The following is a 14411-nucleotide window of genomic DNA, read 5'->3' as shown; positions in this document are numbered from 1 at the left end:
AAGGGTGTGATATAATCCAGCTGAAAAATGATGAAGACATCACCTCAGGTAATGGCAGTAATAATTTTAATGGGTGGACAAAGTCAACAGATATCAAAGAGGAAGAATTATATAGGCATTAAGGAAGGTAGAGGGGAAAGAGGCAGGAATGATCACCAGGTTTTGGGCTTGGATAATTGTATGGTTGCAGATAAACCATTCAGTGCAGTGCTTATGAGGATGCATAGGATTGGGAATGCTGAAGGCTTAGGTAGTAATGAATTTATGTGGGACATGATGAGTTTGAGGTGTCTTTGAGTCACAAAATAGAAATGTCCAATAGGCTGTTAGGTGTATGACTTAAGATTTGGATAAGAGATCTTGGTTTAGGAAATTATTTGAGAACCATTAGCATAGACATGGAAAGTGAAGCTATGAAAGAAAGGAAACATGTCTAGAGTGATGAGATTAAAACTCCTAGCAGAAAACATAGGAAGTAATTTCCTTAACATGCATCTTGATAACATGCATTTGACAACAAAAGCAAAGGCAACAAAACAAAATAAACAAGTGGAACTACATCAAACAACATTTCTGCACAGCAAAATAAACTAACAAGAAAATGAAAAAGAAACCTATGAAAGAAAATAATTGCAACCCACATATCTGATAAGGGGTTAATATGCAAAATATAAATGGAACTCATACAACTCAATAGCAAGAAAACAAATAACGCAATTTAAAAATAGACAAAGAACCTGAATAGATATCTCTCTAAAGAAAACATTCAAATGGCAGACAAGCACATGACAATGTACTTATCATTAATCATCAGGAAAATGCAAATCAAAACCATATCACCTCACACCTGCTAGGATGACTATTATCAAAAGACAAGAGAACAAATGCTGGAGAGAATGTCGAGAAAAGGAATCCTTGTGCACTACTGCTGGAAATATAAATTGGTTTAGCCACTAAAAACAGGATGCAGGTTCCCCAAGAAATTAAAAATAGAACTACCATATGATCTAGCAATTCCACTTCAGGGTATAATCCAAAGGAAATACAATCACTATCTGGGAGACATTTGTACTTTTGTGTTTATTGTAGCATTATTCATAATTGCTAAGGCATGTTCTATTAATTGAGAACAGCCCCAATACCTGTATTTTTTCTTTAAAATAAAATATAACAACCTAAGTGTCCACCAACAGATGAGTGAATAAAAAAATGTGGTGTATAACTATACAATGGAATATTATTCAGCCTTAAAAAGAAAGAAAATCTGCCATTTGCAATAGCCTGAGTAAATCTGGAGGGCATGATGCTAAGTGAAATAAGCCAGACAGATAAAAAACAAATACTACATGGTATCACTTTTGCGGATTAAAAAAAAGTCAGGAACACAGAGTAGAACGCTTATTGTTAGGGGTTGGATGAGGAGGGGAAAAGGAGAAGCTGATAAAAATGTAAAAACATTCAGTTAGCAAATGAATAAAGAGTGAAAATTTAATACATAACATGGTGCCTATAGTAGATAATACGGTGTTGTTTAATTAAAATTTGCTAAGAGAGTAGAACTTGTATTTTCACAAACAAAATAAAATAAATATGTAAGGTGATGAATATGTTAAGTGATTTGATGATGGGAATCCTTTCCTGCTACATATGTATATAAAATCATCATGCATACTTTAAATATCTTACAATTCTATTTGTCAGTTATACTTCAATAAAACTGAAAAACAAATGACATTATTTCCCACATTTAACTTCCTATTTGTAATAATAAAAAAATGACTTCACAATGGAAAGATCTGACCCTCACCATCTTAATCAAGTGCTCACATTTGGCATCACCAATAGTAAGTGCTACCTGGTATAATATGAGGTGTTGTGCACAGCATTCCCTATAAAAAATATCTTTACTGAACATGTCTAACCTGAAGCTAATTACTCCTTTAAACCCAACTTCCAGTTTATAGGAAAATAGGAGATAAAATAAGCAAGATAATTATCATCCAGATGGAAGGAATTAGCCGAGCAAATTCAGATTGGAGGTGTTTTACAAGACAAGTGGTCCAGTTTCTTCAAAATTCAATATTATTAAAAAGAAAACAGGTGTCCCAGGTGTGGCTCAGTGGTTGAACATTGTGAGCCAGCAGGAGGTCGCAGTTTGATTCCCATTTAGGGCACATGACCAGATTGGGGGCTTGATCCCCAGTAGGGGACGCAGAAGGTAGCCAATCAATGATTCTCTCTCATCACTGATGTTTCTCTCTCTCTCCCCCTCTTCCTTTTTCTCTGAAATCAAGACAAAATATATTTTTTAAAAAGAAGGAAAACAGGTATTGGGACTGTTCTCAATTAATAAAGATTTAAAAAGATACGAACTGCCAAACCAGTTTGGCTCAGTGGATAGAGCGTCGGCCTGTGGACTGAAAGGTCCCAGGTTCGATTCCGGTCAAGCGCATGTACCTTGGTTGCGGACACATCCCCAGTAGGAGGTGTGCAGGAGGCAGCTGGTCGATGTCTCTCTCTCATCGATGTTTCTAACTCTTTATCCCTCTCCCTTCCGCTCTGTAAAAAATCAATAAAAATATTTTTTTTTTAAAAAAGATACGAACCAAATACGATGGCTAAACTTCAGTTGGATTTTTGTTCATTAAAAGCCCCCCAACATATTAAGATATTTGTGGAAAATATGAGAAAATTTAAATATGCACTGGTATTAAGTTATATTAAAAACTTATGATTAATTTATCTAGGGCAATAATAGTATTATAGTTATAAAGGAAAATTTCCTTATTTTTAACAGATGTCAGGATATCTTAATTTTTAGGAGTGTCACAATGTCTGCATCTTACTTTAAAATGGCAAAATATTACCACTTGTTCCATCTAGATGTTTGATGCATGAAATGTATTATATTACTCTTTCAACCCATTCTTCACATTTATTTTTTTTTCATAGCACACTATTTGGTGTGGGAGCGAACATATTCTACTTAACTGTTTATTTTCTAGGAAATTGTCCTAAGAAATTAGTGATAGTGTCAAAATTTCGTCAAAATGTTTCTGATGAAATAACATAAGTGTATAACAATTATAAATATAGATAAATAAGCTCTGTATTCTCAAATTTTAAAAAAAGCTTAACAGGATTTTTTGGTAGGCTGATTCTAACATTTACGTAAAACAACAAAGGGCAAAAAGATAGCCAATTTGTTTCTAAAAGAAAGGGAGGCAATATTTGTGGTTCTGAATATAATGATCAGAAAGTTATTTTAAAGTTAAAATGGTATTGTATATGAATGGACTAATTGATAGAACAAATTAGACAGCTCACAAAACAGAGCATGTATGCATGGAATTTCAATACATGATAGAGGTGGTATGACAGATTCCATGGGAAAGGAGGAACTATTTAATAACAGGAGCTGGGACAGTTATAATTCATACTAGAGACCCAAAGTACGAAATTCGTGCAAGGGGCTCAGCCCTCGCAGCCACAGCGGCTGGCCTCGGCCCTCGCAGCCCGGCTTCATCCGGAAGGTCATCTTGAATGTTGTCCGGAAGGTCGTTCGGCCCTCTGGTATAATTAGCATATTATGCTTTTATTATTATAGACTAGAGGCCTGAGGCACAAAATTCATGCAAGAGGCTTGGCTCCTGCCACTGCTGCAGCTGCCTCTGCCTCAGTGTGGCAGCCAGGGGCCTCTGCCTCAGCCCGCGTCACCGCAGCTTCATCCAGAAGGTCATCCAGAAGGACGTCCGGAAGGACGTCCAGCCTAATTAGCATATTATGCTTTTATTATTATAGATACGGGCTTAAATGACTTTTTCAACCATCCTTGTGCAAATAGGTAGTTACTTAGATTGTTTTATTAGTAAAGGCTTTGATTGATATGTTAGTAGGTCACTTAGAAATCTGATGGCTCAACTATTGATTTTTTAAAATCTCTATACCGATAAAGTAAAAAGACTAGTCAGCTGGGGGAAGGATAGTGTTTTTAAAAAAGGAACCATGAAAAAAAACTTAGAAAAAAAGTATTGGAAATATCTGAGAATGAATAAAGTCTTTTAAACATGAAGACAATGGAATGTCCCTGCGAGCTTGTGGGGAAGGAATGCTCAGGCGTTGCTCAAACCTGAGTGATTTGGAGCTAGTGATGGCGGAGGTATTCGAGAGGTGGCGGGGCAGTCAGTGTCCAAGACTTTGAATGCCCTTTAAAATCTCCAAGGGGCATATTCCCCACCCATCCCCTTCTGTATACCCAGCAAAGAAAAGTGCCAGACATTTTATCCTGCTAAGATTTATTTCCAATTTAAATCTTGGAAACTGCACACAGGCATAATAATTTTGGTCAATCAGGAGAAAGCTTATTGTGTTTCAAAACAAGTCATGCAAGGAAAGATTTAAGGAATTTCATTTTAGCCTGAAGATGTGAAATTTAAACTTCCACTAAAGGATGCTTGAAGGAAATGTTTAGAGAAAGTCGTGGTGTTGGCTAGACTCTTTCTGAGTGACTTATTCTGATGTCAGGTATGTGGTAAGGTTAGTAAGAATCTCATATTTGGCACAATCTAGGTTCTCATGGTCTCAAATAACAAGCTGGTCAGACACGGATTTTCTTTTCCCTTAGTGTTTAGATTTCATCCCACTTTTGGCTTGGTAGCTATTATTCAACTTACACATTTAAAATGAACATTTATCTGTTGGTAAGCAAAGAAGACCACAGAGAATATTTTTTTTCTCTGTTTTTAAGTTTTTGGTCAGAATATTTAGAACTCGATGAATTCCAAGGGAAACAAAGATCTAAGCTAATGACTGGAGTTGCTGCTACAGAATTCAAATCCTTGTGTGTCATCTTTGACTGTAAGTTTTAAATTAGTGATTAGGTGGTGTCAAATAATGTGAGAGCTTCTGCCAAGCAAAGCAAAACTAAGGAATAATGTCACAGCGGGGAGTGTTGCCAATCAAATGAATGCGCTCAGAGCAATAAGGGAGACATTTTAAGTAAGAAAAGTCACCATTGGTAGAATTCCAAGAATACTGGTGAACTGATAAACTGTCAAGTGTCTGTCCCAATCAGTATGGCTTAGTCTTGAAGGTGAAGTTTCACTTGACTGCGTCAGTTGACACAGCCTGAAGCTGGATTAAAGAAACAAATAAAATACACCGATTGCATCGCCCAGGGAAGAGTGTTAGGAATATTTCAAAGCTAGAGACACAAAAAGATGTGAACCTCACTGAGTAAATGAACAAAGCAGAATGGAAAAAGAGCTAGATGGGTATATCAGAAGTTCCTTCTCTCGGGCATTACAGTAAAGCAGACTTCCTTTTATCCTGTTATCCATCAAGAAATGTGAGTTATGGAAACCACCCATGGAGTACATTACAGAGAATTTTAAGTCAGCATCTGATATATCATTAAGGGCATTGCTGAGTTTTGGGAAAGAAATAGGGGCTTTCCAATGAGGCCCTGCATCTGAGAGGTTTAAATGTTGGGGCCCTCAATGCACAGAGATGCTGGTGATTGATGGAGAACATATAGAAAAACAGGAGTGATTTGCAGGATTGGGAGTAGGGTTGAGGAAATAATGAGAGATTCAACTCTGCATGGCTAAACCATAATTCAGGAGGGATGTGGGTAATGGTGCACGAATGTTTTCAAGTTCCCAATGCCTATGAAGGAGAACGATTCAGTGCTTTTAGAGCAATAAATTCAAGCTAATTATTAGGATAAACTTTCTGACAGTGTTATTTGTTTTCTTTGGGAGATAAACTGCTCCTAGCACAGAGAAATGGGAAAGGTTAAGCCACATACCAGCGGAGAGAAACACATTCTATTATGGGATACGAATGTGGTGTCTAACACACCTTCTAATGGCAGGCATACGACTATGAAACACATATTTACCATTGGGCTGGTTTCCACTTGAACCCCTCGGCATGGCCAGGATTAGGAGAAAGTAAGGTAACTGGACAACATCCTCTCTGAGTGAGGCCACATCACTCAAGAGAAAAGAGTAAGTTCTTCTCTGACTCATCATGGGAAGGCCCCCAGGGAGTCACAAGCTAGGAATGAATATGGGTGAATGTAGAAGGAATCCATGAGGCAAGAATAGCTTCTTTGGAGGCCCAAGGGTTGTGGTTGCTTGTGCTTTTGGGTGACATTTTGGTGGCCACTGCCATCTGGCACCTGGATCTCTGAATTTCATGGGGATATTGCGTGTCTCCTGTTAGCACCTTATTTTTAGGTGGTACTCCTAAGTAGCAGTGGACATACTTTTGACCATTTCTTGGATTTATTTGTCCCTAATAGCAGTCACAAGTCTAAGACACAAGTCCAAGTCTTCAGATTTTGCATCCACTGTTATATTTGTAGCATTCTGGACTTTTTCTCAATTCTTTGTGTGTAAGACTCTTGGGTTACCAGTATTGCCTGATTTAGTGTGGTATTTTTCTTACCTTCTCTTGGGATCATCCTTTAGGAGGACAGACCTTTAATTCCTTTTCTGTATTGCCCAGGACCAACTATTCAGGACTTCTATAACAACCTGACATCTTTCCTCATAAGGTTCCGTTATCCATACAAATCAGGTCAAAAATAGCCTAGGTTGGCAGCAATATCCATAGTGAGAACTATCCATTTAAAGAGTGGCTAGACTGTGTCAGCTTAAGTCAGCATCTTGTTTGGTAATATGCAGGGTGGGGCAAAAGTAGATTTACAGTTGTTAATTTGCAAAATAATACAATCATTAATAAATAAACTGTGTTTTGCACCCTCACAACTGTAAACCTACATTTGCCCCACCTGATATGCAAGGCCCTAGGTGAGAAAATTCAGCGTACATAAAGATGAATGAAATATAAATCTAGACATTAAAGAACTTAACATTTCATCGAGGGGGATTGGACACATAATATCTTTGATGTAAATTGGGGACTGTTGTGATCCTACTGTCTCTTAGGGTAAAAAAGTGACAAGGCAACAAATGGCAGGTCCCTATTCAAGGTCAGCTTGGCACGCCCGGCTGATACAGGTGCAGCCCTCACCTACTAGAGAAATGATTCTGTAGTTTTACATGAAATACTATAACATTCTTTATTAAATATCTAAACGTATTCTTAAGGAGATCTCCCTTTCTCTTCTTGTCCCTTAATCCCTTTTCACTCTCCTGAATTTACCATCACATTTATTAGAATGATTTATTAACAACCATTTCTATTTTTTTCTTAGTTTTTATGAGTTTCAATCTGGTATTAACCACAAACTCCTTGGAATATGTATCTCATCACCACTTCTGTCTTAGTATATCCCAAACAAGGTTTACCTTTTTCCCTGATGGCACCCACCCTTCCAACTTTTGTGACCCTAGCCTTCACAGAATCTTTCAAATGTCTGTCACCCAGGTGTCACATCTTGTCATTATCTTTGATTCTTCTTTATGTGTCTGGGTACCAATACGTGTTTATTACTCATTTATGCAACAAATCGTCATCCTTGTCCAAATTACCATCAGCTTTCCCTTTGAACACTGCAATTACCTTCTCTTTTGCCCATCTATAATTCATTCTGCAGACATCAGCCAAAGTCGTCTTTCAAAAATATTAATAACATCAGGACATTGCCTAATGTCCAGTGCCTTAGCACACTTAGAATAATTTACTTCAACTCATCAGCACCTAGAGATATAGCCCCTGCTCTTTCTCCAACTCCATTTTGTATTACTCCTTGCTTGATATCAAAATCACAGTTGTTTTCTTTCTGTTCCACCACCACACCAAGCTTGTTCCCTATTAGGACCTTCCCATTAGCTGTTCACATTGCCTGCAGCACTTGTCCAGATCCTTCATTGGCTGGCTTCTTCTGTCATTCAGGTCTCAGTAGAGACATCTGTCATCTGCTCAGAGTAGGCACCCTGATCATCTTCCTCCCCTCTGTTTCTTTTTTTAAATAACATGGACTTTCATAGCTTTCAGCACTATCTGAGACATTCTTTATTTATCTAAGCTCTATGAGAGTTTGGGACTTATCTCTCATGTCCAGCACTGTATCCTCAGAGCCTTCTAAAGTACTATGCACTGGAGATACGGACATGAATATGATAAGATGTCATTCCTGGAAATGTATCTGTTCTCCATTTGGCATTGTTGCCTGATCCCTAAGCCAATGCAGCCCATTGTGCCTTCAGACGTCTATGATCTGACAGACTGTCCCTTCCGACTGACATTTTCTCCCTTTAGAAACACATTATGTGTTTTGTTATACTTGGTCAGGGAGTGGTTCTGTCTCTCCAAGTTAGCTTCATGGAGGTCTGAGGCCTTCGTTTTGTGTTACTTTTTTTAAAAATATATATATATTTTATTGATTTTTTTACAGAGAGGAAGGGAGAGGGATAGAGAGTTAGAAACATCGATGAGAGAGAAACGTCGATCAGCTGCCTCCTGCACACCTACCGGGGATGTGTCCACAACCAAGGTACATGCCCTTGACCGGAATCGAGCCTGGGACCTTTCAGTCCGCAGGCCAACGCTCGATCCACTGAGCCAAACCGGTTAGGGCCATTTTCTGTTACTTTTATGTTTCATCTCCAGTGTTTAATTATCTTAAAAAACCTTCTTCTTATTGCTTTATGTGTTCCAGTCCTGTCTTAACTAAACAAGTAATGCTCTGTACTGTATTAATCTAAATTCACAATATTGCTCAACACAGAATAAGTGCACCTGATAAATTCTTTACAGATTGATTTTCAACATTATCTTTCTATAATGATTATAGTCACTAAATATGACTATTAGAAAAAGGGGTCTTTTGTTTCTTCATCAGTTGTTTTCTTCCAGAAAATAGAAAAGAAAAAGGACACGTGCCTTAGGGAAAGCCTTCGCTTATAGCGTTTGCCGAAAGGGTGTGAACAGCTGATTCTGAGGGACAGGGCTGATGGCTTTATTTTACTTCCCAGCAGCAAACAGAGTGAGAATGCTAATAATGAAATTTTAAAATAATATTTTGAAATGAAAACGTTTCTGAAATTAACTTTTGCTTCATATACTTCTTTGGAGTAAGGATGGCTGAGATTTAACCCTCTATCATTTCCAATACATCCTGAATGGCATAAATCCTAACCAGATTTTAATTCATTTTTTGAGGAAACTTTCTTCTTTATGTCTCATTTCCTGAATCCTACCCTGCAGTCTAATTTGGAGCTACCCTGAGTGCTGTTTTCAAAATTGATTTAATTGCAAATGTTGGAGACCACGTGAATTGTGGAAACTTATTACCCATGATAATGTATTCTTGCTCATAAAAGAGAAGATATATTGAATACAATTTATCTAATATGTCCAAGTATATATTTAATATATTACCTAATATGTTCAAAATATAATTATTAATTAATAAATCAATAGCAATTGACATTTATTGAGGAAGGGACAGGATTAAAAACTTTGCATGCTGACTCCATTCCTACTCTTAACAATTCCATGGGGTAGTTATTATTATCCCTATTTTTTACATAAAAAAGTGAGGCTTAGAGAGTTTAAGAAATCCATCAAAGTAAGTGAAAGAGGTAGGATTCAAATAGGGTTCTTTGTGGCTACAAGGTCTCTGGCTTTACTTTCTTTGCTATATAAAAATGCACTGATTCTGTGGTCAAGCAGACTTGTATTCAGAACCTGCTCTGACTTTGTCATATGCTAGTGAGCAAGGGGAGCTTCAATGAATGGTGGAATGCCCTGGCATTGTAGACCAGTTGGTAGACGATGCCTGGGAGATGGCTTTCAAGCCTTTGTTTATGATTTGATGGAAAAAAGCTAGTTTCAAAATGTTCGTACTGTGTGACCCTATCAGTATGATATTCTTGAGAAGACAAAGGTATAGTGACAAAGAGATGAGTGGTTACCAGGGGCTAGGGACAGGGAGAGGGAGTAGGGACAGAGAGGTATCCCGTACAAGGAGTTAGCAGGGGTGCTGAAACAGCTCTCTGTCTTGACTGTCGTGGGGCTACATGAATCTTCGCATGTGTGACACTCACAGAACTGCACATGATGAAAGTCAATTTTACTGTGTGTTAACAATAATAAAAGTGGTAGAACCAGCACCCTCCCAGGCTCTCTGTGTCACCAAATGCCATCCTGTCCTTACATTCTGTTGCTACATTGCCATCTTTTCCAAAAGCGATCCACACCCACTTCTTCTACCTACTCCAGAATATTTGCCATGTTGTTCTCTGTCTCACTAAATTACCACACAAAGGCATTCATGACCCCTACTCTCCTACCCAGGAGGACTTCCCTAATAATTCCAGCTGGCTACTTACCATGTCTTTTTTTAAGACTTTTAAATGGAATTTTATAGAAAGAAGAATGTAGAGGGAGAGAGAGAGAGAAACATCAATGTGAAAGTGGTACATCAATTGCCTGCCTCCTGTATGCTCCCTACCTAGGATCGAACCCAAAAACCGGGCATGTTCCCTGACCGGGAATCGAACTGGTAATCTTTCAGTGCATGGGATGATGCCCAACCAACTCAGCCATACCAGCCAGGGCTGCCCTGCCTGATCTCCACTCCTATAACTCTTTCTGTATCCTTCTTCTTGGCACATAGTCTAACACTTTGATTATTCAAAAACTGTTTCAGGTGCATATATTGGTCTGTCATGACCAAAAAGCTTTGTCCTCAAAAAGCATGCAGATAGAGGACAAACCCCAGACTTGCTGGAGCCAGAGTAATCAAAACGTTATGTCGAAAAAAGAGCCAAAATTATTTCTATGAGTGTGAGACTTTCGGGAGAATAGCTTAGGACAAAAATACCAGGGCTCATGAAATTCCAATTGTCTACACAATGATTAATCACAAAATTTCATAGAAGAATGTGGGAACACATAAACACGCGTGCATACACACACACACACACACACACACACACACACACACCTGTACTAAATTTATAATTCCCACTATCTGTTCAAAATGACTGTTTGTGATCATAGTGAGGTAAAGTGGTAGCTTTCTATTTTCAGATTAAACACGCTCATAAAACTTCATTTCCTTATCTCTTGTATACACCCTCCCCTAAGTTTGCTTTGGCCTATGTTCTAATTATCTTGATCATCTATATTTTTGCAATCAAGTTCTGGAAGGGACCAGGATATTTTGACTTTGTGAAATTGCAAAATATTTTTACTCCAAACAGTCTATCTACAGCCATATTTGTCTGTGTGGTTTTCTCTGCTGGGGATTTCACTCCACAAATACTGATTGACAACTTCCTGTGTGCCAGGTACTGTGTTTGAAGTTGTGAGTAGAGAGATTAGACAGATGTGGTCCCTGTATTCATGGGGTCCACTGACTAGTGGCTATAAGCAGACAAATGAGCCACTACTTACAGGACATGCGTGTAGGGATGTGTACATTATGGGTGAACCTAGAAGAAAACCTGACCCAGTCCATGAAAATCAGGTGCTGGGCTGAGTTTTCAGCATAAATGAGAAAGGTGGGAAGGAATTGACAGAAGAAAAAAAACACGACAACATCATGTCCAATAGTCTGGGATTCTGGTACCGTTGTGCTCTCTTCTGTGCTGTGGACTCAGCAGAATGAGTCGCCTGCATCTGTTGTTGGCCCTTCTGTGTGATCCTCAGGAAGCAGAATAACTTGTCATATGGGTGAGCCAGTTAGGGTCACAGGGTCTGGGGGACAGGTCCCTGGATTTGCTCTGGGTTTGAATTCCACCTGTGTGACAGTTCACTACCTCCTAGACTGTCTACAAGCTTCCGTTTCTTCAACTGTAAGTACTGATACCTACTTTATAGGGTTATTGCCAAGGTGAAGTGGGCCAATAAATGCGACAGCATGAGATACTGTTAGGCATCCATGTAAACGCTGCCTACAATTGATATGTGTGCATGCCACAGTTCCCCAACTACATTGGAAGTTTCTGAAAGTCAAAACCAAATTTTAATTGTAAGAAAAGTCCAAGAGTTTTCCACATAAAGCTTCATTGAACGCCTTCAATAATTCTGTGAGCTTGCTGTTGCTTTTCCCTTGTTTCAGATGGGAAGGCTGGGGCTCAGAGATGCTAACTGAACTCTCCAAGGTTGCCACCGAGTAAATGGGGGAATTTGATCCCATGTCCCTCTCACTGTAATGAGCCTGCCGTTTCCATGACATAATGAAATAAAAGAAGGAGCAAAATGTGCCACTCCAGTTTTTTCAGTTACAAACAAAAGAAATGGAGATGAGCTAACTTGGGCCAAAAAGGGAATAATTGGAAGGGTCGCTGGTAGTTCTCAGACTGATGGAATGACCAGAGGGCAAGGTCTGGGACGGGAAGCCGAGTGTGCAGAGGATGCTGCCGTGGCCTCCGGTCTGGGACACTGGATTCTGCCACCGTGGCCACCTAAGCAGGTTCCAAAGAGTCCTGTGTCTTCATGACAAGGCTGTAGTTTTATGTTGTAAAGATTACTCCCCTAATAGGTAGGGACCAGAAGAAACAGGTATCTGGCCTTTGGGAGCTGAACCTATATAGTGCCAAATTTCCCACCACGGGGAGGGCTTCTGCTGCGGACGTCCACCAGTCACCCTGGAGGGTTTCTTTGGGAAATCAAGCTGACTTTCCTTGTGATCCAGAGCAATAAATACACCAAGCATGTCAAACTCGCGGCTGGTGGGCCACATGCCTTTTTTAAAGCACGAGTTTGACATGTTTGAAATCCACTTTAAATCTAGGACAAGGTGAGCTGGCGTTATCTGTTCTGCTTGGATTCTGGGCCGACCTGCTAGTGTACTAGTAAGTTCAGATAGGAAGTTTGCCAGTGTCAAGTTCTGGGAATTTTTGTGTGGACTTCTGGGAAACTGAGATGATAGGGAATAAGCACAAAGAGTGAGGGGCTGGGATTCCAGGTATGATGAGAGAGAGTCAAGGAAAAGTTCAAGCATGAGAGAGTCAAGGCAAAGTGAAAAAGAAAAGGAAACAAATGCTAAAAGTCTAGGAAAGGATCCCAGGGAAGGTTAAGAAAACAAGACTAGTTTTATATAGTATTTGGGAATAAGAAAAAAGCAGAGTCCCATGGACACAGATGATAGTGTGGTGAAGACTTGGGGTGAGGGCCTGGGGTGGGCTAGAAGGGGATCAATGGGGAAAATGGGGGGGGGGTATCTGTAATACTTTCAACAATAAAGATTTTTTAAAAGGAAAAGAAAAAAGCAGAGTCAATCTTTGATCATGTGGGAGACCCTGATTTAGCGATCATGGTAGGAACAATAGGGCTAGTTACAGGAAGAACTTAGAGGGGGGCAAAGAAAGAGACTCTGGGGTACAGTGTCAAAAAGAGTTATTCTAAAAGGAAATTTAGAGTTCCAGTTTGCCCATCCCTCCTTCCCAAATGAAAAAGTTGTTTTGGCCTCACATTTTGCAGCAAGACCACAGATTCCTGACTGGGTCACATGAACACTAAACCCATTCATTTTTCCTTTGATGTGTGTGTGTGTGTGTGTGTGTGTGTGTGTGTGTGTGTGTGTGTGTGATGGGGTGTCCAACCTCTCTCTGGGCCCAGACACACAGAAAATGAGAAGGGAAGAGAACAGCTATCTAGCTGCCCAGTGAGCAGAATTTCATACACATTAGAGATCAGTGACATCTTTATCCATTCCTTTGTGGCGAGCTGTGTCTGCCTCAGGAGGTGTAACCTAGGTTTTCTGTGTGTGAATTGGGGGGACCGTTGAAATCATTTTAACTATTATTTACTGGGGATTTCACAGCAAGCATTATTCTGCGTGCATTTATTGACCCCTCATATCAATCTACAGAGTGGGTAAAATTATGGTCTCCATGATACAGAAAAGGCAACTGAGGCTTGGGGTGTAGGTAACTTGCACGATCTTATACAAAGGAAGCCAGAACTTTAACTTGAGTTTTGTAGAAACTTTGGTAGTGAGCCGATTTCTGATGCAAATACCAGAATATGCGCCCCAAGTCCCTTAAATCCCAAGACACGTGTTGTTTAACAGAGCGGGGAATCTGGAAGGGGCTGTTCAGCCACACAGTGATATCATTAACAACTGGGGTGACCCTCTTTCTGTTCTGCCATATGTGTTGATGCTATTTTGTGTTCAAGGGCATAGCTGTTTCAGACGTCCCCTGAAGACATGACCACATTTGTTTAAAAAGAGAAGGGGAGAGTCTCCATAAACCTCCTCTTTATTATTGAGAAACCACACTCCTAATGCCCACCCCCCCCATATTTCTCTGCATGTACTGTTGACTGGTGTTAAGCCACATGTCTATGCCTCAATCAAATCATCTTCTGAGATGAATTACTGTGATTGGCTCATCTCAACCCTGATTCACTGCCTGAGGCTGTAAAGGTCCACATCCCTTAGCAAGTGAAAGAAGAGGGTTGGGGGGGGGGGGAGGGGGGGC

This window comes from Myotis myotis, unplaced genomic scaffold (genome assembly GCF_014108235.1).
Source record: "Myotis myotis isolate mMyoMyo1 unplaced genomic scaffold, mMyoMyo1.p scaffold_m19_p_18, whole genome shotgun sequence".
Taxonomy (NCBI): Eukaryota; Metazoa; Chordata; class Mammalia; order Chiroptera; family Vespertilionidae; genus Myotis; species Myotis myotis.
This window is presented reverse-complemented; position numbering follows the sequence as displayed.